We start from the raw sequence: 17,187 nt of genomic DNA on the forward strand, positions 1-17,187 counted from the left end.
TGCATCATCCCTTCCGCTTCGGGGAAATCCAACGCAAGCTCATGACGTAGCAAGAAGGATTTCTGGCGCCATTGCCGAGGAGTCTACGCAAAAAGTCAACATACCAAGTACCCATCACAATCCCTATCTCTCTCGCATTACATTATTTGCCATTTGCCTCTCGTTTTCCTCTCCCCCACTTCACCCTTGCCGCTTTATTCGCCCTCTCCTTCTCCTCCTCCCTCTCTATTTGCCTCTTTTGCCCGTTTGCTCTTGTCTGCTCGTGTGCTAGTTTGTTTGCTTGTCATCATGGCTAGTCCTCTTTCTGCTCCTTTGTCCCCCGAGTTTGAAGTCCTTCACTTCAAATAAAAGCAAGGAGAAAACTTAAAGGATGCTTGGTTTAGAATGGTGGAATCTTATCGTAAATGCACCCTAGAAATAAATTTCAGAATTTTGCTTCGCAACTTTTATGTTGGGCTTAATATGTCTCATAGACAACTTTTGGATTGTGTTGCCAAAGGCAATTTTATTGAAATTGATCCCAGTATCGCGCATGAAATTATAGAAGGTATAGTAGGAACTTTACCTCAACAAGAGGGGCCCCATCATACCCAAGAGAAAACACAAGTTTTTGAGAAAATTTGCGAAGTAACTAAGATTTTACAGAAATCTCTTGAACCTCTTAAGAGTGTTAGCGTAAATCTTCACCGCATGAATATGTTGATTACTCTTTGCAATAAGCGGTTGGATTTTTTAGATCTCAAGATCTCTGAATATGAAGGGAAATGTAAGGAACCTCCCAGATTCGAGCATAACATCGCTAAAAGAATTAAGAATCAAGATGACAATACTTAGATCTATCCTCGCTTTTATGCCTAGCTAGGGGCGTTAAACGATAGCGCTTGTTGGGAGGCAACCCAATTTTATTTTTATTCCTTGCTTTTTGCTCCTGCTTAGTAATAAATAAATTATTTAGCCTCTGTTTTGGTTGTGTTTTTTGTGTTTAATTAGTGTTTGTGCCAAGTAGAACCGTTGGGAAGACTTGGGGAAAGTCTTGTTGAACTTGCTGTAAAAAACAGAAACTTTAGCGTCACGAGAACTGCTGTCATTTTCATTTGGAGAGTGATATTTAGTTAATTCTTTTTCACATGATTAATAGATAAATTCCTCACGTCCAGAAATTTATTTTAGAATTTTTGGGGTTCCAGATCTTGCGCTAGCTACAGATTACTACAGACTGTTCTGTTTTTGACAGATTCTGTTTTTCGTGTGTTGTTTGCTTATTTTGATGAATCTATGGCTAGTAAAATAGTTTATAATCCATAGAGAAGTTGGAATAAAGTAGGTTTAACACCAATATAAATAAAGAATGAGTTCATTACAGTCCCTTGAAGTGGTCTTTTGTTTTCTTTCACTAACGGAGCTCACGAGTTTTCTACTTTAAGTTTTGTGTTGTGAAGTTTTCAAGTTTTGGGTGAATTCTTGTGATGGATTATGGAACAAGGAGTGGAAAGAGCCTAAGCTTGGGGATGCCCATGGCACCCCCAATATAATACAAGGACACAAAAAAGTCAAAGCTTGGGGATGCCCCGGAAGGCATCCCCTCTTTCGTCCACTTCCATCGGTAATTTACTTGGAGCTATATTTTTATTCACCAACATGATATGTGTTTTGCTTGGAGCGTCTTGTATTATTTTTGTCTTTGTGTCTTAGTATGCCAGAATCATACTTGCTGTACACACCTTTTGAGAGAGCCATACATGAATTAAAATTTGATAGAATACTCTACGTGCTTCACTTATATCTTTTGAGCTATGTAGTTTTGCTCTATGTGCTTCACTTATATCTTTTGAGCATTATAATTTTGCTCTATATGCTTCACTTAGATCTTTTAGAGCACGGTGGTGGATTTGTTTTAAAGAAACTATTGATCTCTCATGCTTCACTTAAATTATTTTGAGAGTCTCTTAATAGCATGGTAATTTGCTTAATAATAATATGCTTGGTATTCAAGATTTGTGAAACTTTCTTTTGAGTGCATTGAATACTAAGAAAAGTTGGATGCTTGATAACTGTTTTGAGATATGGAGGTGATAATATCAAAGTCATGCTAGTTGAGTAGTTGTGAATTTAAAGAATACTTGTGTTAAAGTTTGTGATTCCCGTAGCATGCACGTATGGTGAACCGTTATGTGATGAAGTCGGAGCATGATTTATTTATTGATTGTCTTCCTTATGAGTGGCGGTCGGGAACGAGTGATGGTCTTTTCCTACCAATCTATCCCCTAGGAGCATGCGCGTAATACTTTGCTTTGATAACTTCTAGATTTTTGCAATAAGTATATGAGTTCTTTATGACGAATGTTGAGTCCATGGATCATACTCACTCTCACCCTTCCACCTTTGCTAGCCTCTCTAATACCGCGCACCTTTCGCCGGCATCATACACCTACCATATACCTTCCTCAAAACAGCCACCATACCTACCTATTATGGCATTTCCATAGCCATTCCGAGATATATTGACATGCAACTTTCCATCATTTAGTTCATCATGAGACATTCATCATTGTCATATTGCTTAGCATGATCATGTAGTTGACATAGTATTTGTGGCAAAGCCACCATTCATAATTTTTTCATACTTGTCACTCTTGATTCATTGCATATCCCGGTACACCGCCGGAGGCATCCATATAGAGTCATACTTTGTTTTAGAATCGAGTTGTAATCATTGAGTTGTAAATAAATAAAAGTGTGATGATCATCATTTAATAGAGCATTGTCCCCCCCAAAAAAGAGAGAAATGCCAAAGAAAAAACAGAAGGCCCCCCAAAAAAGAGAAAATAAATAAAAAGGGGCAATGCTACTATCCTTTTACCACACTTGTGCTTCAAAGTAGCACCATGATCTTCATAGTAGAGAGTCTCTCATGTTATCACTTTCATATACTAGTGGGAGTTTTACATTATAAAACTTGGCTTGTATATTCCAATGATGGGCATCCTCAAATTGCCCTAGGTCTTCATGAGCAAGCAAGTTGGATGCACACCCACTTGGTTTCTTTTTGAGCTTTCATATACTCATAGCTCTAGTGCATCCGTTGCATGGCAATCCCTACTCACTCACATTGATATCTATTGATGGGCATCTCCATAGCCCGTTGATACGCCTAGTTGATGTGAGACTATCTTCCCCTCCTTTTTGTCTTCTCCACAACCACCATTCTATTCCACCTATAGTGCTATATCCATGGCTCACGCTCATGTATTGTGTGAAGATTGAAAAAGTTCTGAAAAAGTTAGAGTATGAAGCAATTGCTTGGCTTGTCATCGGGGTTGTGCATGATTTAAATACTTTGTGTGGTGAAGATAGAGCATAGCCACACTATATGATTTTGTAGGGATAACTTTCTTTGGCCATGTTATTTTGAGAAGACATCATTGCTTTGTCAGTATGCTTGAAGTATTATTATTTTTATGTCAATATAAACTTTTGTATTGAATCTTTCTAATCTGAATATTCATATCACAATTAAGAAGATTTGCATTGAAATTATGCCAAGTAGCACTCCGCATCAAAAATTCTCTTTTTATCATTTACCTACTCGAGGACGAGCAGGAATTAAGCTTGGGGATGCCTGATACGTCTCCAAAGTATCTATAATTTTTGATTGCTCCATGCTATATTATCTACTGTTTTGGATTATATTGGGCTTTATTTTCCACTTTTATATTATTTTTGGGACTAACCTATTAACCGGAGGCCCAGCCCAGAATTGCTGTTTTTTTGCCTATTTCAGTGTTTCGAAGAAACGAAATATCAAACAGAGTCCAAACGGAATAAAACCTTCGGGAACGTGATTTTCTCACCGAACGTGATCCAGGAGACTTGGACCCTACTCCAAGGAGTCAAAGAGGAGGTCACGATGGTGGGGGGCGCCCCCCTAGGGCGCGCCCCCCTGCCTCATGGTCCCCTCGATGCTCCACCGACGTACTCCTTCCTCCTATATATACATACGTACCCCCAAACGATCAGAACAGGAGCCAAAAACCTAATTCCACCGCCACAACTTTCTGTATCCACGAGATCCCATCTTGGGGCCTGTTCTGGAGCTCCGCCGGAGAGGGCCGTCATCACGGAGGGCTTCTACATCATCATAGCCTCTCTGATGAAGTGTGAGTAGTTTACCTCAGACCTTCGGGTCCATAGTTAGTAGCTAGATGGCTTCTTCTCTCTCTTTGAATCTCAATACAAAGTTCTCCCCCTCTCTTGTGGAGATCTATTCGATGTAATCTTCTTTTTGCGGTGTTTTTGTTGAGACCGATGAATTGTGGGTTTATGATCAAGTCTATCTATGAATAATATTTGAATCTTCTCTGAATTCTTTTATGTATGATTGGTTATCTTTGCAAGTCTCTTCGAATTATCCATTTGGTTTGGCCAACTAGATTGGTAGTTCTTGCCATGGGAGAAGTGCTTAGCTTTGGGTTCGATCTTGTGGTGTCCTTTCCCAGTGATAGAAGGGGCGGCAAGGCACGTATTGCATCGTTGCCATCGAGGATAACAAGATGGGGTTTATTTCATATTGCATGAATTTATCTCTCTACATCATGTCATCTTGCTTAAGGCATTACTCTGTTTTTAACTTAATACTCTAGATGCATGCTGGATAGCGGTTGATGAGTGGAGTAATAGTAGTAGATGCAGAATCGTTTTGGTCTACTTGTCACGGACGTGATGCCTATATACATGATCATGCCTAGATATTCTCATAACTATGCTCAATTCTGTCAATTGCTCAACAGTAATTTGTTCACCCATCGTAGAATACTTATGCTCTTGAGAGAAGCCACTAGTGAAACCTATGGCCCCCGGGTCTATTCTCATCATATCAATCTCCATCACTTTAATCTTGCTTTGCTTTTTTACTTTGCCTTTACTTTTCTCTTTGCATCTTTATACCAAAAATACCAAAAATATTATATCCATCAGATCTCACTCTCGTAAGTGACCGTGAAGGGATTGACGACTCCTAATCGCGTTGGTTGCGAGTAGCTATCGTTTTGTGCAGGTACGAGGGACTTGAGCGTGGCCTCCTACTGGATTGATACCTTGGTTCTCAAAACTGAGTTAAATACTTACGCTACTCTGCTGCATCATCCCTTCATCTTCGGGGAAAACCAACGCAAGCTCAAGACGTAGCACTGCGCCAGAGACGTTTGAAGAAGTTCTCTGACCCTCCATGTTTCAGTTGCTGCTGGTGAGTCTCCTTCCATTGGGAGAGCCGCCAAACAAGCCGATGCTACGATGAGGTTTTCCAAAGGGTTGGAGAAGTGACCTGGCGGTGTTGGCACGTAATGAGGTGGAGCGGTAATTATACGAGGTGGCTCTGTGGAACGTGGCTGAACCAGTGCGTCGGGTGTCGTGATCCGGTTTGCCTCCGGCGGGTTGCTCCCTCCGGCCCCGGGTGTATGGAACAAGTTCCTCGGATCAAGCGTCAGAGGCAGACATGATTGAGTTTTTTGATGCCTCCTCCTCATGACTTCGTTTGATGCGTTAAGGTGCATCAAGAGCCGGAAAGTCTCCGCTTGAAGTTGTTGAGCACGAGCATCCAAAGCCGCTCGTTCTGCCGCCATCCGGGTTTCCTCTGCGGCTAGATTTTCCTTAGCTTGCACCATCTCCTCACGCACACGTGCCACCTCTGCGTCGTGCTGGGCTTTATCCGCGGGCTCTACCATGGCGGTTAACAGAGTTGTTAGTTTATCCATGAGATCCATTAGAATCTGAGCCGGAGGGCGCGCGGGGTCTCCTGACCCGGGTGCAGCCGACCCGGTAACCGCTGCTGCCGCTGCGGTAGAATTCTGCCCGGGCTGTGCCCCTGCCATGAAGACTCCGGCCCAATTCGGCGGCTCAAGGGGGTCCGGAATACTGCTGCCATCGGAACAGCCCCCGAGCATGCCGTCTTGTAGCTGGTACAAAGAGTATGTCTCGCCCGTTGATGATGCAGTGTCAGAACAGACGGGCGTCTCACCGCCCTCCACCGATCCTTCAGAGTATTCACCGCCATGGATGCAGCCTACGAAGGCATGCTTCACGACAGATTGAACACGGGCGGTCCTTGCACGCTGAGCCGTTTCGATGAGGTTGGTGTGGACGTCTGGCTCAGGGCCCGACTCGCCGATCCGGCCGATGAAAACGTGAATTCCACCGAAGGGGACCCGGTATCCGTACTCGATTGAGCCGGCCTCGGGGCCCCCAGCCTTCGTCGTCGATGTAGAGTTTGCCGCGACGACTCTTGGTCATCCGGCCCACAGCGTATCCCTTGAGCCCTTCGAAGCTGCCCTTCAAGAACTCAAATCCACCATGCGCTGGCCCCACGGTGGCGCCAACTGTCGTGGAATTGTCACGGCAGATGTCCTAGAGCAAGGACTTAGTCGTAGGGCCATCGCACTAGGAAGCTTAAAGGGGTTAATCGGGACAAAGGACACAAGAGAGTTTTTATACTAGTTCGGCCCCTTACGATGAAGGTAAAAGCCTACGTCTAGTTGGGTTTGGTATTGCTAGGGTTTTGATCTCCGAGAGGCTCAACTCGCCGGCTTGGTTATCGATTTGTTCTCTCCTCCCTAAGCCGCCACCGGGTCATCCCCTTATATACATGGGTTGACGCCTGGTGGCCTACAGAGTCCCGGCCGGCTCATAATCGTGTCCGGCTCGGTGACTTTCTTTACATGCCTTTCTTTACAAGTCTTTCCTTACATATGGCGGTTCATAATATCAGGCCTTAAACCACCTTCAAGCCATTGGGCCTTCTAATACTTAATAAACTACAATCTTGGATGTTTACTGGGCTTCTTGCGTAACCCGCCATTGGGGCTGACCCGGCCCCTCCTGGGTGGGTCTCAGCTGATAGTAATATCCCCAACAGTACCTCCACCCGCAAACTACATCCTTCTAGTGAGATGTGCAACTTCGTCTGTTGCACAGGGCCAACTGCATAGTAGTTGATGTGCAAATTTCCTCCGCCCGTGGATGTGTTTCACTGTTTGCTGCATCGGCCAGCAGCCTAACAGTGATGTGCAACTTGGGATACTGCCACAGCCAACTGTCTAACAGTGTCTCGTACCCCCATGAATGTGTAGTTTCCCTGCTAGCATCCGACCCAAACCACCCTCGCTAGTGAGATTTGTAGCTTTAGCACTCTGTTTATATGCAACTTTTCACTGCCCTCATGAATGCCAATTTTTCACTATTCAACTGTCTTTGCCTGTGAGATGTGCTACTTCATATGTTGCCATGGCCAACTACCTAGCAGACGACGTGCAACTCTATTTATCGCCCCCGCCAATTGAAAATACATGTCCACAAATAGGGATGGCAATGAGTTACATATTGACTAATAGACAGTTGGCTTGAACAATAGACTAAGTTGCACATATCGCTTGCAGGGGAAGGTGGGGGTAGGGTGCGCGAACAGTGAAAAATTACACATCCACGAGTATGAAGGAGGGATGCACATTGACTACTAGGTAGTTGGTCGGGACAGTAGACTAGTTGCACAACAAAATGGTCGTGGTTGCTAGATTTCATTCTCATAGGAAGTTGAATCATGCATATCCAAAAAATAGTTTTGGAAAAAGTTGCACGATGTAGTACTAAAGTTGCACAATACAATAATAAAGTTGCATCATATAGCATCAAAGTTGGTATCTAAAAAATTTCGTCGAAATATACCCATGCGGGATCTAATTTCAAAGATCTCGTCGCAAGAGTTCCAGCAGTGAAAACGGATCTGAATTCCGACAAACAGTTTGAAAGATATGACTTTAAAAAAAATTTAAACTTCAAAATAAATATGCGTGAATCTGTTCTTTTCGGAATGAGGTAATCAGCGTGTTCACATTTAATACTAACAGCCACATGCACTAAAAGACAAAAAAATTAACACACAGATGCATGCAAAACTGTCCGCCCGTTTCATCCAGATGATGCGCGTGCGCCAGGAAGAATTTGGGTAGGAATTTCCCCTCCTATATGGCGCAGCACGCGGGCGCACCCGCCGCTGCCCCCGCGCGCCCACTTTGGGCCAACCCATGAGTAGCAGCGGGAAGCCCCATAGTTGTCTTATTTCGTTTCTGTTTTTTGTTTTTTAAATAATTTGAGATTTAAAAACTTTTCCAAATTCAAAAATTGATGAGAATTTTAAAAAAGTTCATGGAGCCAAAAAATGTCCTTAAATTTGACTAATGTTCATGCATTCTAAAAAATGCCCGTGATTTCAAAAAATGTTTGTTATTTCAAAAACATGCTAGTGAATTTGGATATTGATGAACATTTTTAAAAATTATTATGAACAAATTTTGAATATGGTGAACATTTTTCAATTAGATGAACATTTTTTTTTGAAAAAACATGGATGAACAAATTTTGAATTTGATGAATTTGTTTTGAAATAAATGAACAAATCTCGAATTTTATGAACATATTTTTAAACAATGAATAGAAATTGATTATGGTGAATGCATTTAGGATTTTGATGGAAAAAAATTAAATCCCGATGAACAAAATTTAAGTTCGAGGAACATTTTTTTGAATTCAATGAACAAAAAACATGTTTGTGGATTTGAAAAGAAAGTTCGTGAAAAAAGGGTGAAAAGTAAAGAAGAAAAATAAAAAGAAAAAAGAAAAGAAAAGACGATAAATGAAAAGAAAAGAAAAAAACTAATGGAATACAGAAAATTAAAAAAACTAAGAAATAAAAACTAAAAGAAAAAACACAAAAAACCGGCTCAGGGAACACCCTAGAATCTTCCCAAAACCGGTTGGGGGTAATCTCGAATTTAATGGGCCGGCCCGTAGAAATTCCAGCGCTGGGGGAGGGGGGGGGGGCGCTATGTCGATAGCTTTCAACCTAAGCGTCATATACGAATCACCATACGGGAGCCCTAAGAGCATCTTTAGTAGATCCCTTAAAAGCCAACCCTTGGAAACACGTTTAAAGGGCCCTTTAAACCGTTTTTATGGTCCGAAACTGGGCCGAAAAGAACAGATACCATATTACGAACGGTATCTGGAACAATACAGCAAGCAACCGTGCCGGCCGCGCTCCCCTCGACCGCACGATGCCTCGGCCATGCCCACCCCCGGACGCCACTCTCCTCCGCCCGTCTAGCAGCGGCCATGCACGCCCCGGCCACGCCCGCCGCCGCCGCGCTCCACCCCGGCCATGCCCGCCCCGGCTGCGCCTCTCTCGCCCTTCTCCGACGCCGCCCCACATTGAGTTGGGTCGCCGACAGCCTGCTCCACCCCGCCGGTGGCCGGCCTCGCCTTGGCGGGGAAGGTCGAGCCGGCCACAATTTGGACCGGCAGCAACAAAATTCCGACATGCGGCGACGGATTACGGCGAGTTTCGTTTTGATTCTAGCCAGTTCCGCGGCAGTGCATCTGCTCCGACGAGGTTTGACCGTTTACGGGTTGAACTGTATATTGCCTTTCAATTTGTACATATGAGGTATGGAGTCTCGGTGCCCCTTAAAAACATTACGGGATCTGCTAGGGACCATTTTGTCGACCGAAATTGTAAATGCCTTAACCGCTTTTAAGGGGTCTACTAGAGATGCTCTAAGCAGTGTGCATCTGTAACTTGCACCGCATAACAGACTCAGAAAGATTCTAAAAAAACACTTGGAAAAAAATGACTCGGAACAAGAGGGAAAAAAACTTGCGTCGCAGAACAGGAGGAACGAAGAGAAAAAGCGGCTGCAAATCGGCGGCAGTCTGCAGGTGGAAACCTACACTATCCACTAAACAGCTGCTCTGAATCTACCTTCTGAACATGGCAGAACATACAAAAATGAATGCATCAGACGTTTGGGACCAGACCGGCAAGCAAGAAGAGAACAGCAAGGTTGAGTGGAACGCCAGGGCGCACCGGCACTATAATCTGATGTTCTAAATATCTATGATGAGCAAAAACTATCACAGGACCAGCACAAGCGTGATCACAGGATAAGAACATTTCAGGTTAACAAGAATTAAGATTCAGGTTCACTTGTTAATGTTCTCACAGGTGGCACAGGAATAAAGATTCTCAGTAACGGCACTAGATCAGCCGCTGCTGGTCGGGGGGGTTGTAATGATGGTCTTGGCGGTGAGTGCCTTACACAAAGATCTGCTTTGTAAGAGGGTCTTCTCATTACCTTGTAATGTTTCGCCGTGTACTATGATGTTTGCATTATGTATAAAGCAGGGTGTGAGCCTATTTTGAGAAAGCGTCCACGAATGTTTTGGGAGTTCGTTTTGATGGGCAGTGTTGATGCCCTAGTGCGGGAAAAGGAAACCTGCAATCTGCAGATTTCGCTGAACAGCGGCTTTATATAGACGATCTGAACATCGGCCAATACAACAATCACCCAACTTATTTAGTTTCAGATGAAATCACGCCGGTGTGCATCGCTAGACCTGCAAACAACAACACAGGCAAGTTCAGTGGCAGACTGGAAACGCCACGACCTGAACATCTATGATGATGTTCACGTATCAAGAAGAATTCAGGGTACACCTATTCATAAATTAGATGTTTGGAACTGACCAGCAAACGTGGAAATGCCAAATCTGAAGTTACGATCTTTGATAGCAAAAACGACCACAGGACCAACACAACACAGGTCATCAAATATCAAGAGGACTGAGGTCAACTTATATTCATAACATAGACCAAGCATCTGCTCAAAGGCAGCACCAGATGTTCTCACAAATTGCACACGGATAAAGAGGTGCAGAAACGACACATGACACAAACTTCACGTAACCAAAAGACGACGTTGAAGAAAGAAGAGGCCACCAGGCTCAACAGACATGCGAACCAAATTTTCAGGAGCCCAAAGAAATTCGCTGTCCACCACGAAGACGGAGCACCAAGTGGAGTGTAGACTCCTTCTGAATGTTGTAATCAGCAAGGGTGCGTCCGTCATCGAGCTGTCCTTCCTTGTCTTGGGTATTCGCCTTCACGTTGTCAATGGTGTCCGACGATTCCACCTCCAAGGTGATGGTCCTCAAGTTGCTTGCGGGCAAATATCAACCACTGCTGGTCTCTGGCAGGATGCACTCCTTGTCCCTGATCTTCGCTTTGACATTGTCAATCGTGTCAAAAGACTCAACCTCAAGGGTGATTGTCTTGCTGGTGAGGGTCTTCATGAAGATTTGCATAAGCCTCAGCACAAGGTAGAGTGTCGACTCCTTCTGGATGTTATATTCGGCCAGGGTCCGGCCATCTTCCAGTTGCTTGCCAACAAAGATGAGGCCCTGCTGGTCCGGCGGGACACCCTCCTTATCCTGGATCTTCGCCTTGCATTATCAATTGTGTCGGAGAACAGATCAAACATGATGATCTTGCCAGTGAGTGTCATCACAAAGAAATGCATATCAGCCCTGAGCCTGAGCACCAGGTGGAGGGTGGACTCCTTCTGTATATTGTAATCACCAAGTGTCCGACCATCCTCAAGCTGCTTGCGAGCAAAAATGAGGCGCTGCCGGTCCACCGGGATACCCTCCTTATCCTGGAATATCGCCTTCACATTGTCGACTGTGTCAGAGGACTCGACCTCAAGCGTGATGATCTTGCTGGTGAGTGTCTTCACGAAGATCTGCATCTGCATAAGTGGGAATTACAACAAAGCAGGATAAGTCACCAAGGAAGAGGCTTACATGAATAGTTAAACCGATTAGCAAAGCCACGAGACAAAGGGCACTAATGTAAATGATGTGATATGTATGCATAACTGAAAATTGCAAACGGAGCATTTTAGTTCAAGGGAGTAACATATAGTAAATCCGCAGTTCAGAATTAACAAAAAAACAAATAACAACCGCATAGCAAAAGTGAAAAGGCAATAATCTCTGTTAGGATCTATTTCCAGTATAAATTAAGCAGATCTTTGCAAGAAGGGTCCATTATAAAGCCAGATCGTGGATCAATATCTGATGCCGCAATAAACAGCAGGCCCAGAACTAACCGGCCCAAATCTATTGAGCAGCCCTAGATCAAGATGGCAATGGGGCCCCGAAACCCACATCCCCGCGGGTTTTTACCTTATTAGGGGACGGGGATGGATGTATTTTCATCCCTGTGGGGTTATAGTTGAACATATTATACAACCCGACATATTTCGTGGGTTTGCACCCGTTTCGGCAGTCCCCGAACCCGAAACCCGGCAAACCCGGCAAAATACATTTTTTTTACCAAGCACTGATCCGGTGCGGCCCAAACCAAAGCTATCGAGCCTGAGCGACCGAGCCCCCACCCCCCAACGTTCGAAGGCCAAACCAAGAATTCTATTTTAAAACTTATGTAATTGCACATCTTGTTGAACCATGTGTGGCTTATCATCTTTCTTGCTGAAATCTGATCATTTTTGTTGCTGAAATGTGGTATCATGCTGCTGAAATACACTCTATATAGCTGTTGAACCATGTACTATTATTTTTTGTTGAAATTTGCTCAAGTTATGATGCTGAAATGTGCTTGTTTTGTTGCTGAAATGTTATTTTTTGTCGCCACTATGTTTGTTTAAATATTTTGATTTTCTTGTGGGTTCCCCGTGGGTTCCCCGAAACCCGATGGGTTTAGGGGACGGGCAGAAAACTAACCCCGCGCATGACGATAGGGATGGGGACGGGTTTACGATTTTCTCGTAAAGATGGGTTTGAGAAGGCAAAAGCCGATGGGTTTCGTCCCCGTTGCCATCTTGAGCCCTAGATGAGCCCCCACGGGCATTTGATTGAAATCTACACGAGTAGGATTGATCGAGATGCACTCGCTCGTCCTCAACAAAAACTCGATTTTCTTTCAATCAATCTATCAGCATAGAAACAAAATCTTAGGTCAACACGGTAGAGCGATCGACACGAATCTCATTATCTAATCGCGTTGGCCGCATCAAGAAAAACACCTAAATCAATCCCACAACATGAACGAACAGGGAATCGGTGGCGCGCGCATACCTTGACGGACGGGACGGGTCGCGCGAGCTAATAATTAAAGATCGATCGCTGTGTTGCGGCGGCGGATTTTCTCGATCGGAATCAGCGGGCGAGTGGATTGGCTGCAAGGGGGTCGATGCCTGTGGGGAATTTATACATGGGATGGGAGAAAGGATACACCTGAACGTACCGGCAGGAGAGGCGGTTGCGGAGTCCGTCCCTACCACGACCACGAAGCAGTCTCGACGAAGTCTCCAACGAGAGAACTGCAGCTGCGAGGTGGTCTTTATCGATCCATGCTGGCCAATTAGGCCCAGACATAAAGCCCAACCTAAGCACTGTGCATGTGTAACCTGCATCGCAGAACAGGAGGAACAGAGAGAAGCGCGTCATCGACTCATCGTGAGAAGCTCTCTTGCGTAAGCGGGGTGAAATTTCAGAAGACTGCACGAACAACATCTCATCTCATGGTCACAACGTACTACAAAGTGCAGGACTTCGTGAGCAAACTAGATAAACCAGAGCGGGAACAGAGTGGGAAGTATCATCCTCTTATTGTTGAATCTCCACCGACAGATGACATGGACGTACGCATTATATGCGTGCAGCGTTATTACGTTCTTACTCCGTTCTAGGGACAGAGGAGGTGACCAGAGAGCGCGACGGACGCAGCTAGGACGAACGCCGGCCGCCGGCTTCATTGGAGCTTGCGTCTGCCGGCGGCGGCGTAGGCGTCGTTGGCCCACTTGATCACGAACCACAGCACGTCCACGACGACGTTGCCGTAGCCTCCGGTGCTACCGCGGCCTCTCAGTTCTACGCCGCCGGCGTACGGCGACGGAGCCTCGGCCGGCGGCTGCAGCCACGACGACGCCTCGAGGCCGCGGGACACCCGCTCCTCCTCTGGTATGACGCGGCCGGCGTGCGCCAGGGCGGCGGCGGCGCAGAGGACGAGCGCGGCGACCAGGACGGCGCGAGCCATCGGTTTCCCCTCCGACCGGCGCCTGGAAACTGTCGGTGGTCAGTCGATAGCTCGAGATCACACTGACTGAGACGGAGACGCGTTCGTAGATGCACAACGCGACTTGCTCGACCGGTTTATATACATTCGCCTGGACCCGACGAACGGCCGAAACTGCCGAAAGGATTAATGCGTGCGTGCGTTCCTGGCTCCGCATTGAACAGGGGATCGAACGCTCGAATAAACACGAACCGCAACACTAAAAAGAAACGCTCGAACAAACACAACCATGCATACATCGGTTTTGTTTCACTTCCCTTTTTCTCAGATGATGAATACGGTGGCAGCCTCCCTGGTTCCATTTTCTCACAATGAAACCAGCGTGATATGATATTACAGTTCCAGGATTCCAACCAAAAGCAGCCACCCGGTACTAGGCTGCATTGGGTGCGGCTACACGTTAATCGACTGTTTTTTTAGTTAGGGTTAGTCGACTGGTGTGGACCGTTGGATGAAGATCGTACGGCGTATGAACCTTCTTCTTCTTCCCAGACCATTGCCGCCGACCGAACCGCTGACCACCGCTGCCCGTGACCGCCTCGCTGACCCCCCACCCCCTCCCCGGAACCATCCCCCACCATTGATCTAGCCGCCGCCCCCAGCCACCCCTCTAGCCCCGCCCGCGTTTGGATTTTTTTTCTCCGCCGAAGTGCACCACCGACCCCATCCTAAACCCTGAGATGGATAATGGGGTAGCCCACCGGCGAGCCCCTTCCTTCTCCTTCCTTCTCTCCGGCGAACTCCAACGAACTCTCAAAAATTGACTTGCCCCAATTAGAAAATCAGTCGACTGTCATTTAGCTAAACTGGGCTGTATTACACTCAGAAGTCGAAAAAAGCTATAAACTGAAATGGTACACCGTACACAGATCGACACATGTACATTGGTGACATTTCCAACGGCACACAACCAACATAGGCAACAATCTACCTCCCGACCCCCTCCTACTCCTCTGTACTGCCCCACGAGGCTACTAGACGGGCCTCTCTCTCTCTAGCTCTCCCCTCATCCCGGCCTCCTCCCCCTGTCACCGCCTGGGCGCGCCGCCGGGCAAAGCCCGACTAGTGTGGGTGGCGGCTCCTCGCTCAGTAGTGGCGGCGCGTACTGCTGCTGGCCAACAGGGGCGCAGGGCTGGGCGTGGGGCTCGGCGGCAGGGCGGTTGCGTGTTCTTCCCTGGTGGGGGCGTGGGGCGTGCTAGCAGCAGTCGGGCCTTTAGACCGGGCAGCGCCTGGATCTAGATCCCAGCGGCGACGGGTGATGCGGGCTGCAGATGGTGCGAGCTGGCGGCTGTGGGTGGATTCGCTCGTGGGGGCTTGATCCCATGGGCTCGGGTGGCTATGAGCGGCCAGGGGTGGTGCACTGGCCGGTGACACGTCTGCAACGGCTTCAACGGCGGCGGTTGGTGCTTGGCGGTGCGGTGTGGGTGGAGGTAGCCCGTCCCTTCTCCTGGGTTTTGGTTAGCGGGGCTGTTGGGGATATAACTATCAGTTATGACCCGCCCAATAGGGGCCGGGTCAGCCCCAATTGCGGGTCACGAAGGAAGCCCAGTAAACACTCAAGGTGATAGTTTATTAAACCTTATAGAAGGCCTAAAGGCCCGGAGGTGGCCTAAAGCCCAATATTGTAAATCGTCGTATGTAAGGAAAGACTTGTAAGGAAAGGCATGTAAAAGAAGTCGCCGAGTCGGACACGTTTTATGAGACGGCCGGGACTCTGTAAGCCACCAGGCGTCAACCCGTGTATATAAGGGGACGACCCGGTGGTGGCTTAGGGCAAGAAACAAGAGATCGATAACCAAGCCGGCGAATTAGCCTCTTGGTGATCGAAATCCCAGCAATACCAACACAACTAGACGTAGGCTTTTACCTTCATCGTAAGGGGCCGAACTAGTATAAAACCTCTCGTGTCCTTTGTCCCGATTAACCCCTTTAAGCTTCCTAGTTGCGATGGCCCTGCGACTAAGTCCTTCTGCTAGGGCATCTGCCGTGACAATTCCACGACACTTGGCGCCCACCGTGGGGCCAGCGCACGGTGGATTTGAGTTCTTGAAGGGCAACTTCGAAGGGCTCAAGGGATACGCTATGGGCCGGATGACCAAGAGTCGTCGCGGCAAGCTCTACATCGACGACGAAGGCTGGGGCCCCAAGGCCAGCTCAATCGAGTACGGGTACCGGGTCCCCTTCGGCGGAATTCATGTCTTCATCGGCCGGATCGGCGAGTCGGGCCCTGAGCCGGACGTCCACACCAACCTCGTCGAAACGGCTCAGCGCTCGAGGACCACCCGTGTTCATTCTGTCGTGAAGCATGTTTTCGTAGGCTGCATCCACAGCGGTGAATACTCTGAAGGATCGGTGGATGGCGGTGAGACGGCCGTCTGTTCTGACGATACATCATGAACAGGCGAGACAGACTCTTTGTATCAGCTGCAGGATGGCATGCTCGGGGGCTATTCCGATGGCAGCAGTATTCCGGACCCCCTTGAGCCGCCGAATTGGGCGGGAGTCTTCATGGCAGGAACACAGCCCGGGCAGAACTCCACAGCAGCAGCGGCGACAACTACCGGGTCGGCCACAGCCGGGTCAGGAGACCCTGTGCGCCCCCCGGCTCAGATTCTAATGGGCCTCATGGATAAACTGACGACTGTGTTGACTGCCGTGGAAGAGCCGGCGGATAAGGCCCAGCATGACGCAGAGGTGGCACGCGTACGTGAAGAGATGGTACAAGCTAAAGAAAATTTAGCAGCAGAGGAGGTCAGGATGGCAGCGGCGCGGGCGGCTTTGGACGTTCGTGCTCAACAGCTTCAAGCGGAGACTTTCCGGCTCTCGGTGGATCTGAACGCGTCAAACGAGGTTATGAGAAGAAGGCATCAGAAAACTCAGTCACGTCTACCTCTGACGCTCGATCCTAGGAACTTTTTTCATACACCCGGGGCTGGGGCAAGCAACCCGCCGGAGGCAAATCGGATCACGACGCCCGGGGCACCGGTTCAACCGCGCGCCATGAAACCACCTTGTGTACATACCGCTCTGCCTCATTATGTACCAACACCGCTGGGTCACTTCTCCAATCCCTTGGAAAACCTCATTGCAACATCGGCTCGTTTGGCGGCTCTCCCGATGGAAGGCGACTCGCCGGCGGCAATCAAAACGCGAAGGGTGAGAGAACTTCTTCAAACAGCTCTGGCACAGCAAGATGAGTACTCCTA

General features: G+C 47.3%; 1 pseudogene; it reads right to left on the reverse strand.

Annotated features, from left to right (window-relative positions):
- Positions 1–10,726: 10,726 nt before the first annotated feature.
- Positions 10,727–13,086, reverse strand: LOC119327857 (annotated as a pseudogene).
- Positions 13,087–17,187: the final 4,101 nt, after the last annotated feature.

This window comes from Triticum dicoccoides, chromosome 7A (assembly GCF_002162155.2).
Source record: "Triticum dicoccoides isolate Atlit2015 ecotype Zavitan chromosome 7A, WEW_v2.0, whole genome shotgun sequence".
In the NCBI taxonomy this organism is placed as follows: domain Eukaryota; kingdom Viridiplantae; phylum Streptophyta; class Magnoliopsida; order Poales; family Poaceae; genus Triticum; species Triticum dicoccoides.